General features: G+C 40.1%; 1 protein-coding gene across 2 annotated transcripts in view; it reads left to right on the forward strand.

Annotated features, from left to right (window-relative positions):
* The first annotated feature begins 4,122 nt into the window (after positions 1-4,122).
* Positions 4,123-4,606, forward strand: part of LOC101846351 (G protein-activated inward rectifier potassium channel 3) — a 101,593-nt gene continuing 101,109 nt past the window's right edge. For both annotated transcript variants that reach the window (XM_005098726.3, XM_005098725.3), the window contains exon 1: positions 4,123-4,221. The gene's annotated coding sequence lies outside the window, so the exon portion shown is untranslated. The remainder of the gene's footprint in view (positions 4,222-4,606) is intronic.

Consider the following 4,606-nt stretch of genomic DNA (forward strand, 5'->3'; position numbering starts at 1 on the left):
TATGTCTTGTTGCAGCTTTTCTTTTGTCTCGCTGAGACATTTTCCTGAAAGATCTAAAGTCGCCATTACCTAGTCCTAATCTGTCAGGTTGCGCTGGACCGACAATGTCACCGTGCTCCAATGCAGAGATGATCTCGTTAGCTGCAACTTCTGCCTTCCACTTTCTGGCTGTTTTGATATCTGGAGGTTTTCCACTGATCTCCTTATCCCTTGATTCTCTCAAAATCAAAACGGTTCTAATCTTGCCTGCTTTGTAGATCTCCACGATTGACGTGAGAGGTAGTTGAAGCGCACCTCTATGTCTCTCTATAAAATGATGTATGTGTCGAGATAGACAGACAGACAGACAGACAGACAGACAGTCAGACAGACAGACAGATAGACGGACGGACGGCTGGGCGGGCGGGCGGGCGGGCGGACGGACGGACAGACAGAGAGACAGACACAGACAGACAGACAGACAGACAGACAGACAGACAGACAGACAGACAGACAGACAGACAGACAGACAGACAGACAGACAGACGACAGACAGACAGACAGACAGACAGACAGACAGACAGACAGACAGACAGACAGACAGACAGATAGATAGATAGATAGATAGATAGATAGATAGATAGATAGATAGATAGATAGATAGATAGATAGATAGATTTTAAAAAATAGATAGATAGATGAACTAAACTGCCGTGTACTATTCGTTTGCTTTTCCAAACCATGTTTCCTGTTATTTTCGGAAATTGTTTGGTCGAGTAAGGTTTAGGAAATGCAACTATTGCTTGTTCAGTTGCTTATTCTTTAGTAAGGTGAAACGTCCTACGACTTTGTCTGAATCTCTCATTGATAAACCTTTTATCTTGTCTGTACAAATGTAGATAGCCGTCTCAGTTAAGAAGGGGTTAATATGTGGACACAATAACTTAAGATTATACAGTAAACATTTTCTTATAGTAATCTTAACAACATCTCTATTCCGCCCCCGATTATTTTTTGTATTTAGACCTATTTGACAACCCAACATCAATAAAGTATAAAGCGTATAAAGCTTGTTGTTGAGCAGGGGTATGCGCTATATAAATGCTTTTTTATTATTATTATTATTATTATTATTATTATTATTATTATTATTATTAGTAGTAGTAGTAGTAGTAGTAAATATTAGCATTATCTTTCTTGTCGGTCAGGCGGGTTAATAGGAAAGTGTGAATATTTGATTTTTCCTATTTCACATACCAGCGGGCATGTCTGGGCCTGTCTCTCGGGCGCTCAAGTATTTATGAAACAATGTGCCTCACTTCGAAATGTCGAAATTTTCTCAGAGGGGAACCTCCAGGATATGAGGCAATATTATTGTTTCTGATGCACGTGCACTCCTTTGCAATCTTTTACGAACTGCTTTTTTCATCCTGTACCATCAACATCTCTCTCTCTCTCTCTCTCTCTCTCTCTCTCTCTCTCTCTCTCTCTCTCTCTCTCTCTCTCTCTCTCTCTCTCGCTCTCTCTCTATCTATCTGTCTATCTATCTATCTCTCTCCCTCTTTCCTGCACTCTCCCCCCTTCTCTCCTCACCCTCTCTCTTTCTTTCTCTCTATCTCTCTGTCTGTCTTTCTTTCTCTCTCTCTTTTTTTTCTCTCTCGCTACCTGCGCGTTGAACGGGAAAGCTTAAAAGTGTGCTCACCTTAATCTGCGCGGCTTAACCCTGAAATGAAGGCGGCGTTATTGCGAAATGATTTTTGCTGTCTTCTCATCTCTACACGGAAGTGAGGCAACGTCTAAATATATTCTACTAATACACACGATGACTCCTCCATCCTGATAAATTCTAAGAGCCTCCATTTACTCTTCACTACGAGCTCACAGGCATCTCACTCGGTGCATGGTATCAACGTGGAGAAGAGGAATACGGCGTGGAAACAGGTCTGAGTCGTGTGCGTAAAAAGTGCATGATTGCTGTGGAATTGTACAGACATACGTATATATAGATAGATAGACAGATAGATAGATAGATATACAGATAGATAGATAGATAGATAGATAGATAGATAGATAGATAGATAGATAGATAGATAGATAGATAGAGAGAGAGAGAGAGAGAGAGAGAGAGAGAGAGAGAGAGAGAGAGAGATAGATAGATAGATAGAGAGAGAGAGAACGAGTGGGATGTTTTTTATTATGTTCGATACTAATACCTTGATATTGACTCTGATGGTCATTTATAATGGGACTCGGAGCATGTAGCTAAGCGGGACACCAATAAATGTTGAAACAGTATCGCTATTAAAATGTAATGTGCAGACAAACTTGGATCCTCCTCTTCTTATTCGAACTTTAAACTAAAATGGATAGGTTAGCATTTTATAGCTGTGTCAATGCTGCTGACGCTATGTACCTTGGAAATTTTATTCGCTAAAATCTTTAAAACTGAAATAAGCTTTAACCTTGTTATTGTGACTGGCGATTTTGAAATGGTGAAAGCTATTTTCTGCTTCTGAAACTTGAAGGATATATTTTTTGACAAGGAAGAGTGGGTGCTCCAAGATACAGCATATTGTACTTGAAATAGGGAGATGAATATGTTGTGCGGCAGGCTTTCTTGCTACGTAAGGTTTGTAACACCTTTTTTTGTTTAAATAGTTATGACACAGGCTCTTGTCTTGCACGTAAAAGTTTGGTCATCGATATTTGTTTGGTGGAGGTGTGTGTGATGGATAACATTGGGTTTTAAGCTCCTGATTTTTACGTTTCTGATCCCAGGATGGGAGATCGTTTTGCAACTTACAGGCACTGTGGTCGTTAAAAATCAAAGTAGAATGCACAGTAAATATATCAAAGCCACCAAAATGAACGTTTGAGTCAATCCCTTCAAACTCACTGTAAGCTTTGGTCCGCATTGATGAAAGTCCAATCTTCGAAAATGGCATATTGCTGTCTAGAATGCGAAAGACTGTTCATTCTAGAAGTTAAAACTACCATAATATATTATGTAATTGATCGCTGCATTGTAGGATAAGAATATAATGTTTTAATAATATGTTGTTCATCACTGTTAATTTTCAGCGAAGATGTGTCGAACAAAATAAGAAATGTTTTACTTCCTCTCTGCATTCTTCCTTCGACCTTTAACCCTTTCACTGCCAGACTTGCCCTGTAACCCTACCAAATAGTTCCAGACTACGTTGGTCCTGACAGCGAAGGGGTTAATGTATTACATATTGAATCTGAAAGAAAAAGATTGAAATTCCAAACAAACGGAAATCCAAAGTAGTAGAGAGGCTACAGAACTTGCAATTTTTCTGTTCACAGCAGACAGGTCGATAGACAAATTGTTTTACCTATAGTTGTGGATCATTCCAACACAGCACGCAATTGTCTGTGAGAAGTTGTCTGTGAGAAGTACTTCTCTAAAAGTCCAGGGTCCGATGGAGACAAGGAAGAACAGACAGCTGGATTACACGTAGATCTAGGCTGTCAGTTTGCTTTGCGGTTGAGTTTTCTTATGCCTACTTGTTTAGGAGTTGTTCTTTTGGGGGAGTTTTGTTTTACGGGACCGGGGGGGGGGGGGTATGACTCCTCGGCCTTTTCATTGTCTTTATATCCGTTAACTCAGTTGGTATCACACTGGACTATGAAGCAGACCGTCCTGGGGTCGAATCCTTGAACTTGGATTGTTCTGTGGAGCTTTCAAGGACCTCAACCCAATTGGCTCCATCTTATTGGTGATGGACATTGAAATGGGGAACCTGGTCTCTTTAAATAACCTGTGTTGAAAGGGTTGTAAAACTATTACACTTGCGCTCTTCTTTTATTCGCTGTCTTTACCAGTGTGTCTTCGGATAATTTGTGGAAGCGCTCACTACATTTCACAAAAGAACTAGCATTGGTTAAGAACACTCTCGGCTCATCTATCTTTTCAACTCACAAGGGATAAAAAAAACGTAAAGATATAGTTGATGTATCCTACCCTTGCCAGTCTCTATGTCTTTCTTTCTCCTTGGTTTTTGTTTGTTTGTTTTTTCGTTGTTGTTTTTTTTGGTGGTCTCTCTGCTGTTTATTCCTCCCAGTTTTGCGATGTGCTTTTTGGGTAATTTTCATTTTCTTCATTCTTTCTTTCTTTCTGTCAGCCCATCTGTCCAACTGATAGCCTCAAGGTCAATGGATGTGATCAATTTGGACTTGGTTGCAACCAGTAATGTGTTGTGCTGATGAGAGATGCATAAGGTGAGCGAATTAAGTGGGAGACTGGGTCTTATGTTTAAGCATGCGGTTGTTTTTAAAGTGGGGTGTCTCTGCACTTGCGCATATTATGTATGTGTGTATGTGTTTGTGTGTGAGAGGGTATGTGTGTGTGCGTGCGTGAGTGAGTGAGTGAATGAGTGTGTGTGTGTGTGTGTGTATGTGTGTGTGTGTCTGTTTAAATAAGAGAGAAAGAGGGCATATATTTGAGAGTGTATGTGTTTGCTGTTTTGTGTTTGTGAGGTAGAATATTCGGGGGCAGTGGGGGAGAGTGTATCAGGTTGATTTTGTATAAGGAGGAGCAGAGGAAGAAGCGAACAAAGAAGAAGAAAAAGAAGAAGAAAAAAAAGAAGAAGAAAAAGAAGAAGAA

This window comes from Aplysia californica, unplaced genomic scaffold (genome assembly GCF_000002075.1).
Source record: "Aplysia californica isolate F4 #8 unplaced genomic scaffold, AplCal3.0 scaffold00192, whole genome shotgun sequence".
In the NCBI taxonomy this organism is placed as follows: Eukaryota; Metazoa; Mollusca; class Gastropoda; order Aplysiida; family Aplysiidae; genus Aplysia; species Aplysia californica.